The sequence below is a fragment of the Carcharhinus amblyrhynchos genome, chromosome 28, assembly GCF_965287045.1.
Source record: "Carcharhinus amblyrhynchos chromosome 28, sCarAmb.v2.hapA, whole genome shotgun sequence".
Taxonomy (NCBI): domain Eukaryota; kingdom Metazoa; phylum Chordata; class Chondrichthyes; order Carcharhiniformes; family Carcharhinidae; genus Carcharhinus; species Carcharhinus amblyrhynchos.
Window position 1 is genome coordinate 17,493,973 of NC_137351.1, and position 13,292 is coordinate 17,507,264.

Here is a 13,292-nt window from a genome sequence, read left to right on the forward strand (position 1 = left end):
TGAATGTGGGGAGCTATTCTAAACCCCGTTGGAGTGAAATACTCCTGACAGGATGGGAGGTGCTATTGGGCCCAGCAAGTTCCAGCTTCCCCCCCCCAACTCCCCCCTCCCCCCTCCCCCCTCCCCCCCCCACCCCCCCTCCACCAACATATACACCACACGGTTATCTGTAAAGTGTCACTCATTCGACAGATTATAATATTGACTACAATTGATTCTGTGTTGCATTCTGCCAGGCCAGGAGACACCTCCACATGTGCCGACTTCAATGCACACAGTTCCATTCACAGGCCATTCATTTTTGATGTACAGCACATTAAAAAATCCAAACAAAAACGTGAAAGAGACTTGGACACCTTTTGAGATGACCGATTGGATGTGGTCCAGTGAGCTTTATCTTAATTCAAATGCACTCTTCAAACCTGTGACCTCTCCTGCCAAGAAGAAGGAACACCATCACCTCCAAGTAACCTCCAAGTCACATATCAGCCTGGCCTGGGAATATATCGTCATTCCTATATCACCTCTGGGTCAAAATCCTGGAAATTCCCATCGAACAGCACCGTGGATGCACCCACATCAGATAGACTACCCAGATTAAAGAAGGTGGCTCATCTCCACCTTCCTGAGGTACGAGCTACACATCTTGGTGATGCTGATATCCCATGGATAAATAAAATATAACACAGATTCACTGATCTGAACTTCAAATTAATGTCACTTCTGGTACCTTTGCTTTGAAGTACACCCAAAACTACACTGTAATAGCTGAACACTACAGGTATAAAGAAAACCTGCCACGTTTTGTTTCATGGGATATGGGCGTTGCTGGCTAGCCAACATTGATTGCCCAAGCCTAGTTGTCCCTAAGGTGGTGGTGATGGGCCTTCTTGAACAACTGAGTGACTTGCTAGGTCATTTCAGAGGGCAGTTGAGAGTCAACCACACTGCTGTGATTCTGGAGTCACATATAGGCCAGCCCAGGTAAGGATGGCAGATTTCCTGAGTTTTTCTGACAATCAATGATTTCAAGATCATCAGTAAATTCTTAACCCCAAGTTTTTTTTTAGTTGCATTCAAATGCCACCATCTGCCAGGGTGGGATTCAAACCCGGGTCTTCAGAACATTAGCTGAGTTTCTGGGTTAAATAATCTAGTGATAATACCACTAGGCCATCGTCTCCCCTTAAACGTCAAGGTCAACATCAAGGTTTCTTCATTGTTGACTTCCAGTGAGAAGTGGCTCTAGATATTTAGTCCTTACTTTGCGGGATCTCCAGATACTCCTACACTCTCCAGTTTACTGTATACACCTTTTATAAACATGCACATGATTTTTTCCTTAACAATGTGGTTGACTCCCTCCTTAAGTACAAGGCTGTTCTATTCTGAGTCTGGGTGTTTCTCAAATTTAGCATATGTATTTTCTTATTACTTCCTCTTTTCACAGCTGTGTGTAACAACAATGACGTGTTTTATGGATTTAGATTCCACATTACCACAGAGTTACAGCTTTGCTGTAATTCCTAAAAGGTACGGGAAACAAAAATACTTGATGCGATACCTTACATTCTCCTGGTACCTCGGAGTTTCAATTTCCCAGATTTTCTCTGCTGGATACTCTTTAATACATTCACCCTTACCTCTTTAAGACTGCATCATAGCCACATTCACCATTAGAAGTACCAGCGCACTCGGATAAAATGTAAGCTCAGTTACCATACCTTTCCGTGTTCAGTCACTGACTTCTTCCGCAAGCAGGAAAATCTGGCATGAACATTTTGTATCAGGGATTCCCCAACATCTATTAATTCTTGTAGCTGGTATATTCTAACCATTAAAGCCCATTTGATTCTGATATGCACGAAGAGACGCTCGAGTTGGCTTCACAGATCACCAATATTATCTACTTAAACCTAAATGTCATGTCTTGAACTTAATCCTGGCATTGGAATCTATCCAATGCTAGCATCTATCACAAAAACAGAAAATATCAGAAAATCTCAGCAGGAGTGACAGCATCTGTGGGGAGAGAATAGAGCTAACGTTTCTCCTCCTTTGCTCTGGTCTACTACATTCGCTGTTCCCAACACGATCTACTCTACATCAGAAAGACCAAATACAGTCTGGGTGATCACTTTGCAGAGCACCTTTGGTCATCTGCAGGAAAGAGCCAGACCTTCCTGTTGCTTGCCATTTCAACACACTACACTGTTCTCCTGTCCACATGTCTATCCTGGGCCTTTTCTAATGCTCCACTGAAACCCAGTATAAACAGGAGGAACAGCATCTCATTTTCCAATTAGGCACCTTACAGCCTTCCAGACTGAACTTTGAGTTCAACAACTTCAGAGCATTTTATTTCAAATTTATTTTATTTCATTTCTTCTTTTCATCTTATTAATCCATTTTTATTACTTTATATTCTTATTTTTCTTTTCCCACTTCTAAAATCTTGCTTTCTGTTTTGTTTCACCACCCCAATCCCACTAGGGCAATCTGTCACATTCCTACACTCTGTACCTTTGTTCTGCCATTTACACATTCCAATGGATGCTCTTAGCACCATTCCTAGCCTTTATCACCATTTACATTTCCTTTGTCTATGCCATCCTTATCTATTATAGCAACCCTCCACCCCTCTCACTCTTATAGTATCCCATTTTCCTCGTCTTCAGCTCTGACACAGGGTCATCCTGACTTGAAACATTAGCTCTATTCTCTCTCCACAGAGGCTGTCAGACCTGCAGAGATTTTCCAACCTTTTCTATTTTGTTTCAGATACCAGCATCTGCAATATTTTGCCTTTTTCTTAGCATCTATCACCATGGGCTTTGTAGAACCCAAAATTAAGTTTAGATTATTAATCCAGAATGCAATAGTTATTACTATTGTACATGCTAAACATGTGATGCTGATGTAACTATTATTGTTAATCTGATCTGTGATTTTCAGAGTTCTCTAATTTTCACTATTACTGTTGAGATCAAAATCTTTAGCGTCCATCAAAATCTCTATCTTCCATCTATTGTAATTACTACCTAAGCAGCAATCAACATCAGGATACTGGGAAGTTGAAGTTGGATAAGACATTGGTAAGACCACACTTGGAATACTATACGCAGTTCTGGTCACCCTATTATAGAAAGGGTATTATTAAACTGGAAAGAGCACAGAAAAGATTTACTAGGATGCTACTGGGACTTGATGGTTTGAGTTATAAGGAGAGGCTGGACAGACAGGGACCTTTTTCCCTGGAACATAGTGGTAATTTGATGGAAGTCTACAAAATAATGAGAAGCATGGATCAGCTAGATAGTCAACATCTTTTCCCAAAGGTAGGAGAGGCTAAAGCCAGAGGGCATAGGTTTAAGGTGAGAGGGGAGAGATAGAAAAGGGTCCAGAGGGGCAATTTTTTCACACACACAAAGTGATGAGTGTCTGGACCAAGCTGCCTGAGGTAGTAGTAGAAATGGATACAATTTTGTCTTTTAAAAAGCATTTAGACAGCTACATGGGTAAGGATTGCTGTAGAGGGATATGGGCCAAATGAGGGCAATTGGGACTAGCTTAGTGATTAAAAAAGGGGCAGCATGGACAAGTCGGGCCAAAGGGCCTGTTTCCATGCTGTAAACCTCTATGATTCTATGACTCAATGTGGGATGTGACGTTTATGTGAAGATCTCAGCCAATCATTCTTTTCTGTTTAATTCCCTCAGTGTCAGACAGGCTCCTTTGATTGATAAAATATTTCTAAGTCCTCTTTTGTGGACTGTCTGGCTTTGAAAAAAATCAACCAATACCTAGATTCAAACAATGAACCACACCACACAGAGATATTTTGCAGAAGGCTTATGTGAGATTGAACAAGCACATAACCGACACACTAAGGATGGGTGAGACATTGTGGCTGGGGGCTTGGGGGTGGTTGTGAGCCAGTTGCGATAGGTTAGATGGTCACCAGGTCAGGAGGTTTCTAACTGTCCCCAAACCTCCAAAACATTTTGACTAAATAGAACCAAATCTCATGTTGCCAACATTAGTTCACTTTCACATGATAATGGCAGAGGTTAACCCATCTGCCCACACGATCATCTGGTTTGATCAATTAGCAAATGATAGAACAAAACTAATGAGAGTGATGCACTTTGTGGTGAGTTTAGGAATATGTAGTGTACAACATTTGCTACAAACTGATCAAAATTTCTTCATTTGGGTTACAAATACTGTAGGTCCATATTTCCATTTTATACCCAGTTTGTTTTACCAGATGCATTTATTCTATTGACAAATTTACATGGTTTTGCATTGCTCTACACATGGTTAGATTTACAGGGTGGCATGGTGGCACAGTGGTTAGCACTGCTGCCCCACGGTGCCAGGTACACGGGTTCAATTCTGGCCTTGGGTCACTGTCTGTGTGGAGTTTGCACGTTCTCCCCATGCCTGCGTGGGTTTAACTTCAGGTGCTCTGGTTTCCTCCCGAGTTAGGTTGATTGGCGATGCTAAATTAGCCCTGACATCAGGAGGATGAGGAGGATAAATCTATAGGGTTACGCGAAAGGTTGGGATTGTGGTTGGTGCAGACTCGATGGGCTGAATGGCCTGCTTCTGCACTGTAGGGATTCTATGGATATATACACTTGGTTCACATGGTATTTACAAATATATATCTTCATTTAATTAGTTGCCACGGTCTTAGATCTTTGGTGGCATTATTTATCAGGTTGGGGAATAGGAATAACAGTTTTCAATAACTAAGGCAAAATACTGCAGATGCTGGAATCTGAAGCAAAAACATACAGCATCTGTGGAGAGAGAATAGACCAAGGTTCAAAGACATTGGGTCCATTCTCTCTCACTGATGCTATCAGACTTGCTGAGATTTTCCAGCATTTTCAGTTTTTAATGACTGATGCTCTTTATAAATGGTTTGTGATAGGCTGCATTGTCTTCAGAGGTTGTATCTCTGAGTTGATAACCTTTCCGAGTACATGGTTGGGTATACTTGTTTTCCTCTTGGGGAGGTGGTGGCATAATGCTATCGTCACTGTATTAGTAATGTGGAGGCCTGAGTTCGAATCCCATCACAGCAGATGGTGAAATTCAATAAAAATTTGGAATTCAAAATCTAATGATAACCATCGTCATTAAAAAACTCATCTGGTTCACTAATGTCCCTTTCGGGTTGGAAATCTGCTACCCTTCCCCAGTCTGGCCTATACGTGACTCCCACAGCAATGCACTCACTTCCAGTAAATGCGAATAAGATGGGAATGGAGGGATACGGTCCCCAGAAGGATGAAGCGTTTTAGTTCAGTCGGGCAGTATGGTCGGTACAGGCTTGGAGGGCCGAAGGGCCTGTTCCTGTGCTGTATTGTTCTTTGTTCAATGACACTCACACGAATAAATAAAAAGAAACGTCTGAGATCTGGCATAGAAATGAATCCTGGGTTCAAACAGTGCAGATCATCATCTACTTTCGACTGCATAATACACAACAACAGCGGACCAAAAAGCTTACAATACACTTATGGCCGCAATTTTTGCATCAAGGTTTTATCGATTTTTAAAAATTTATTTACAAGCAGATCAGTGAAGTGATAAAATTAAGCAATTGGCTTAAATTTTATCCTGATATTTTAAAAATATATGTCATAATCTGATTGCATGCTTAATATCCAACTCAGCTTACAAAGTTAAATGAATTATGCCATCCATTGACTCTGTCTGCACTTCCCACTGCCTCAGAAAAGCAGCCAGCATAATCAAGGACCCTATGCACCCCAGACATTCTCTCTTCCACCTTCTTCCGTCAGGAAAAAGATACCAAAGTCTGAGGTTACGTACCAACCAACTCAAGAACAGCTTCTTCCCTGCTGCCATCAGACTTTTGAATTGACCTACCTAATATTAAAGTTAATCTTTCTCTACACCCTAGCTATGACCGTAACACTACATTCTGCACCCTCTCCTTTCCTTCTCTATGAATGGTATGCTTTGTCTATAGCGTGCAAGAAAAATACTTTTCACTGTATGTTAATGTGACAATAATAAATCAAATCAATAGAAAGAGTAAAGAAACTAACACAGCATCCAAACATCACAAAGTACTTTGTTCAATTAATTTATTTTTGGAGTTCAATGGTTGTTATGAAGGAGTCAAACCAGAAAGTAGCAACTCAAACTTGCATTGATACGCAAGATATTTAAAAAGAATACCTGGGGCCAGTCCCTTATCGACTGATTTTACTATCTGGAGCAGTGTCCAGATTGTTTAATTCCAATGTTCATTTATTGCAATGGTTGCTATTTGCATTGATCCAAGTAAAAGGAGTCAGGAGCAGTGGGAATGGAAACAGCAGTTGTTTCTTGGCCTTTGCACTGTGTCCTTTAAATTGAGACAGATGCCATTATATACACGAGGCAACAGATGATGTCATGTTTACTATTAGCTTTTATTGGTAGAGGGATTGAATTTTGGAGCCGTGAGGTCACGTTGCAACGGTACAAAACTCTGGTGCAGCCGCACTTGGAGTATTGTGTACAGTTCTGGTCGCCGCATTATAAGAAAGATGTGGAGGCATTGGAAAGGATGCAGAGGAGGTTTACCAGGATGTTGCCTGGTATGGTGGGAAGGTCTTATGAGGAAAGGCTGAGGGACTTGAGGTTATTTTCATTAGAAAGAAGAAGGTTACGAGATGACCTAATTGAGGAATACAAGATGATCAAAGGATTGGATAGGGTGGACAGTGAGAGCCTTTTACCTCGGATGGTGATGGCTAACACAAGGGGACATAGCTTTAAATTAAGGGGTGGTAATTATAGGACGGATATCAGAGGTAGGTTCTTTACTCAGAGGGTAGTAAGGGCATGGAATGCCCTGCCGGCAGCAGTTGTGGACTCGCCAACTTTACGGGCATTCAAATGGTCTGTGGATAGGCATATGGATAACACTGGAATAGTTTAGGTTAGAGGGTCATTAGATTGGTTCCACTGGTCGATGCAACATCGAGGGCCGAAGGGCCTGTACTGCGCTGTAATGTTCTATGTTCTATTTATTGCATTTACCAAACCAATTGAGAACTCAAAATAAACCTTTCCCTTTTCTTAGTAAGTTCCCAAGCTTTAAAATCTTTTTGTTGCAAAATTTTAATAAAGTAAAAATGAAGGAAAAAGAATGTACCCATGTATAGCAGAAGAATTATATTTATTTGTTTCAAAATTTCAATGCATTTTAATAATAAGTTGTAGTCATTTTAATATTAAGCTATGATAAATTCAGTTAGGTTCAGAAAAGGAAGTTTAGGTCACACTTCCTACTTTTTTTTCAACAATTTATTTTTCTAAGCATTTTTTAATAAGTGCCTCTCATAGTCTTATAATGACTGGAATATTACATTATGTAACACAGGATTTTAATCTCCTGTAGATTATTGCTGAAAAACCCAGAGATGTTGAAGCTTTCCATCTTGGACTCATCAGGCCATTTTGCAAGAATGCCAATATAAGGGGAAAACAATAATCTATATTGTATGGGAAGAGAGTGCAGAATGGTTGGCAAGTGGACTATGATTGTTAAAGGTATTGTGATGAAGAATGCATCAGTTGATGGTGAGTGATAGTTAACTGCCAAGTACTGCTTAAAATTTAAACCAGGCAGCATGACCCTGATTGGTCAAGGCATTGCTTTAAAGGATAAGTCATTGAACGGCTGTCATGTATTTTGTTTAGCTGAAAAAATGTAATCAGAGTACACATTCTTTCTGTCTGCAAATAGGGTCTTGAGTATTAATATATGTAATCTCCAGCACACGCAAATGTGCCATCCTGTGAGCCTGAGTAACAATTGGTTGCCAGCTTAAATTTTAGAACACTGAAGATTACTTAACAAATATTGTCCAATTGTGGAACCAGATCCAATGTTGGACCCTGAGTTTTTAGTTTTGAAAGCACGGGCAGGTTTGATACGATCTGTACCTTGCCCATTGCTAACAGCAGAAAGGGCATGATTTGCAACAGCCTGCGCTTGCAAAACTGTGGCTCGTTTGCGTTTAATAGAAGTTACATTATTAACACAGTGGGTCCTGTTCTTTGCTGACAGAAAGAGGTGCACACATTGCACCTTTTTTAGCTAAATAAAACAAGTGATAGCCAGTGACTCATTGCTCAGGGCAATGCTTTGAACAATTACGGTCAAGCTACCTGGTTGGAACTTTAAATAATGCTTGGCAGCTAACTGTCAGTCACCATCAACTTGTGCATTCTCCATAACAAACTCTGTAACAATAGATCCCACTTTCCAATCAATATTCTCCTCTCAGACAATACAAATTGTTGTTTTCCCGCTATACTGGTATTCTTCAAAATGTCCTGATGGGTGCAAGACAAAAAGTTTCAACATTTCTCATTTTTTTAGCTACACTCAAGGCCTGAACTACCAACTGACTCCTGTAGATTGTGTTTGAAAATGTATTTCTTATTCCTTCATCGTTTTGTATTATCCCTGCTATATTTCTGTTCACACGGTTATCTAATGACAATGCCTAGAAGTGTTCGAGTGAATGCTGTCATTCTGGAGGCCATTGAGGATTCAACCAAGTTCAATGTGTGCAATCTTGGTATTTTAATGTAGAAAAACCTCCTAAAGCACTGGAGAGTTCTAATCTGAAATACACTGACATAAGAAAGAGATATTAGTACAACAGGCCAAAGATTTTATCAAAGGGATGGGTTTAGATGGCTTTAAAGAAGAAGAGGGAGATGGAGATACAGTGGAGATTGCAGAGGAGGTTCTGGAGAGTTTTTATTTATTTAATGGGATGTGGGGGAGTCGCTGGCTGGGCCAGTATTTATTGCCCATTTCTAACAGCCGTCCATTTCAGAAGGTATTTGAGAATCAACCACATTGATGTGAATCTGGAGTCACATATAGACTAAACCAGGTAAGCTTAGTAGATTTCTTTCCCTAAAAGATATGAACCAGATGGGGTTTTTTTTAAACAACAATTGACAATGGTTTCATTGGACTTTTAATTCCAGATTTTTTTTAATTGAATTCAAATTTCACCATTTGCCATGCTGGGATTCGAACCCAGAGCATTACCCTGGGTCTCTAGATTACTGTTCCAGTGACAATACCACTAACCATCACCTCCCCTAAGTGACTAAAGGCATAGCTGCAGAAGGTGGGGCAAAGAATAACGGAAGAAGGGTTGGGATATATGAAAAGGCAGCATCAGAGGGACAGAGAATTTTGTGCTCGGTCTATCGAACTGGAGAAGATTACAGAGATAGTAGAGGGTGATGCAATGAATGGATTTAGACATGGCAATGAAAAGTTTTGATAGAATGTATTGGGTGACTAGGGAGTGAACCAAAGCCAACCAGGATTAATATCAGGGATGATAGGTTAGATCTGTTTCCTGAGGGTTAGGATGGAGAGGTCATTTGCAGGGACTGGAGGATGGCAGACCTGTAAATGAGCATTATAATAACCGGTCCAGAGATAACAACAGCACGGACGAGGGTTTCAGCAGTTGAGGGGCTGAGGTAAAATGTGGATGCAGGAAATGCAATCCAGTAAATGGGGACATGAGGTTGAAACTCAACTTGGCACTGGGTTTCCCCCCACAGTCCAAAGATGTGCGGGTTAGGTTGACTGGCCATGCTAAATTACCCTTAGTGTCAGGGGGATTAGCAGGGTAAATGTGTGGGGTTGCAGGAATAGAGCCTGCGTGGGCTTGTGGTCAGTCCAGACTCGATGGACCGAATGGCCTCCTTCTGTACTCTAGGGATTCTGTGATTGACCAGGAAGACTAAAGATTACTAATGGTCTGGTTCAGCCTCAAAGAGTGACAGGGAAAGAGATGCCAGCAAAGGTATGGAGTTTGGAGTGGGGAAGGAACATGACAGTGTTCATCCTCCTGATATTTCATAAGAGGAATGTTGTTCATCAAAGATACCAGCTGAACAACCTGACATAACGGAGGCAACGGAGGGTGCTCCTTTGGAGGTGGGAAGGGACAGCTGCGTGTCATCATTGTATATATGCAGCGGAGACAATGAGTGGGATTTTCTATCAAGCTCGCCCCAAAACCGGAAATTCTTGTCAGAGGCCTTTCCATGGTCCACCCCTCGCCTGCTCCAATTTCCATGCCGGGCTCCACCCCAATATTTGTAAATTATCCTGGCTCGGGTCACTGTCTGTGAGAGTTTGCACATTCTTCCTGTGCTGTGTGGGTTTCCTGTTGCTGCTACTGCTGAGGTGTACATTTGGAAGACTGTCCATCCTGAATTGGGCATTGGGTCTCATTTCAATTATTTGAGTGAGCTCATGGCATTCATTGCACTGCCAGATACAGCCTGACCATTTCCCCTCTGACTCATGGTTTGGGGATAGTGGGCAATTGGAGTAGGGGCAATTGTGGGCCAACTGTGGCCAAATTGTGAAATCAGGAGCACTCTTTCTTTAGGCCCTAAAGCAAACTGAAGAAAAGTTATTTGTTGCTTTACTGGCTCCAGGGAAGGCCGCAGATTCCTGAACGGAGCGACATAGCATCTGTAGAGCTCAGTGCCATCCAATTTATCAAAGGGGTGCTCAAACCAGCTATAAGACATTCATTTTGATTTGTGAAGGGGAGTATGCGTTTAGGTGAATTAACACATTTGGAATCAAACAATCTTTCAGCCTTGGGGTATGGAGGACAGCATCCTGAAATAATCATTGCAACAGGGTCTATCAGAGAGTTGGTGTAGACTTGATGGGCTGAATGGCCTCTTCTGCACTGTAGGAATTCTATGATTCTCATGTGCCTAGCACAAAGGAAAGATGACTGTTGGAGGGCAATCAATTTCGCTCCAAGACATCACTGCAACAGGTCTTTAGGGTAGTGTTCTAGGACCAGCCATCTTCAGCTGCTTCAGCAATGACCTTCCTTCCATCATCAGGTCAGAAGTGGAGGATGTTTGCTGATGATTGCACAATGTTCAGCGCCATTCATGATCCCTCAGATATTGAGTCAATCTGTACACATACACAGCAAGATTTGGACAACATTGAGGTCTGGACTATGAGCAGCAAATTGCATTGTGCCAGATAATTGCCCATCCCTACCCTTGGATATCCAATCACATTACCATTGCTGATTACTCCACCATTAAGATCCTAGGGATATCATTTAAACTTAATTGAACCCACCATACAATTACTGTGGCAACAAGAACAGCACAGAGGCTGGGATTTCTGCAGCAAGTAACTCACCTCCTGATTCCACACAGTGCAAATCTGATGAAAACCTTGTCTTGATGAGCGCAGCTCCATCAACACTGAAGAAGCTCGAATCATAAATCTTCACTCCCTCTACCACCAGCACACAGTGGCACTAGTGTGTACCATCTACATGGTGCACTGCAGCAAAACATCAAGCCTCCTTCGACAGCAACTTCCAAACCTGTGTCCGCTGCCATCTAGAGCAGCAGATGCATCGGGACGCCACCACTGAGCATCCTTCCACAGCTAACTACACCACATGGACTTTGACAGTTCAGGAAAACAGCTCGCCACCACCTTAAGAATGAATAGAAATGGGCAACAAATGCCAGCCTTGTTCATGATGCCCACACCCATGAACACTCCTCGAAGTTCCAAGCTTTGGAAGCTTTTAAAAGGTATAATTTATGTTCATTAGTATGTAAGACAGGATTGATCAAAGACCAAGGTTTTGATACAACAGCTATCAGCTTAAGCAAAACAATTGACCTGAAACAATATCTTTTGAGTACGGTGTTGATTACCTCCAGAGAACAGAGTTTCTGTCTTGTTTTGTCTATAACTAGTTGCGTTGCTAGGAATAACTTAACGTTAGTAGACAGGACCAACATTCAATCAAAAGACAAGAAGAATGGATGACAAAAGGCAGGAAATGATGCTTTTTTTTTAAACAGCCTTGGTCAGGCTCCGTTCTAGTGTACAGTTTCTAGTTTTCAGAATCAAACGACAGAAATCATATTAGCCCTGCAGTGGGTGCAGTGCTGATTCAATGAGATGATACTGGGACTTACGGGGTTAAATTTTGAGGACGGTTGCATAAACCTGGTTTGCATTCTCTTGCAGGTTAATCAAAATGTTGAAAGGTTTCAGTAGGGGAGGCAGCATAGTGGCATTGTCACTGATAATCCAGACACTCTGGGAACCCAAATTTGAAACCTACCCCAGCAGATAGAGAAATGTGAATTAAAAGTCCTTTGCCAGACTGTCAACCCATCTGGTTTACTAACGCCCCTTTAGGGATCGAAATCAGCTATCTGCTCTATGTGTCCATCTCCACAACAATGTGGTTGACTCTTTGAAATGGCCACTTTAGGGCAATTAGGTATGGACAACAAAGGCTGGCCCAGCCAGAGATGCTCAGATCCCATGAATGAATTAAGAAAATCTGTTTCCTGTGATGAGAAAGATATCATCTCATAGAATCCCTACACTGCAGAAAGAGGCCATTTGGCCCATCAAGTCTGCACTGATCACAATTCCAGCCAGGCTCTATCCCTATAACCCCATTACTCTCTGACACTAAGGGGTAATGTAGCATGGTCAATCCACCTAATGTCTTTGGACTGTGGGTGGAAACTGGAGCACCTGGAGGAAACCCACACAGGGAGAATGTGCAAACTCCACACAGATATTGACCCAAGCTGGGAATCAAACCCAGGCTCCTGGCGCTGTGAGGCAGCAATGCTAACCACTGTGTCACCACTGGATATTTTGCAATAAGTATCTCTGAAAAGGAGGAGGGAAATCAAGAAGCTTTTTTTCCCCAAAGGGTAGCAGAATTCTGGAATTTTCTCTCACAGCTTTGGGACAATTGGATAAGGACAAGTAAATTAATTAAGGACCCCATGCATCCTGGACATTCTCTCTTCCATCTTCTTCCATGGAAAAAATTTACAAAAATCTGAGGTCACATACCAACCAGCTCAAGAGCAGCTTCTTCCCTGCTCTGCCATCAGACTTTTGAATGGACCTGCCTTGCATTAAGTTGACCTTTCTCTACACCCTAGCAATGACTGTAACATCCTGCAATCTCATTTCCTTCTTTATGAATGCTTTGTCTAAATAACGTGCAAGAAACAACAATTTTCACTGTGACAGTAATAAATTAAATCAAAATCAAATCAATCAGTCATCATCAAATTGAATGGTGCACAAGTTGGAGGGGCTGAACGGCCTTTTCTTGTTCCTCTGCTCCTCACCATGTTTGTCAGTTATATATATGTAATTACAAAACAGATTT

General features: G+C 41.7%; 1 protein-coding gene across 3 annotated transcripts in view; it reads right to left on the reverse strand.

Annotated features, from left to right (window-relative positions):
- The window catches only part of myo5c (myosin VC), a 104,232-nt gene that overhangs the window by 90,092 nt on the left and 848 nt on the right, over positions 1 to 13,292 (reverse strand). The gene's annotated exons all lie outside the window — the stretch shown is intronic.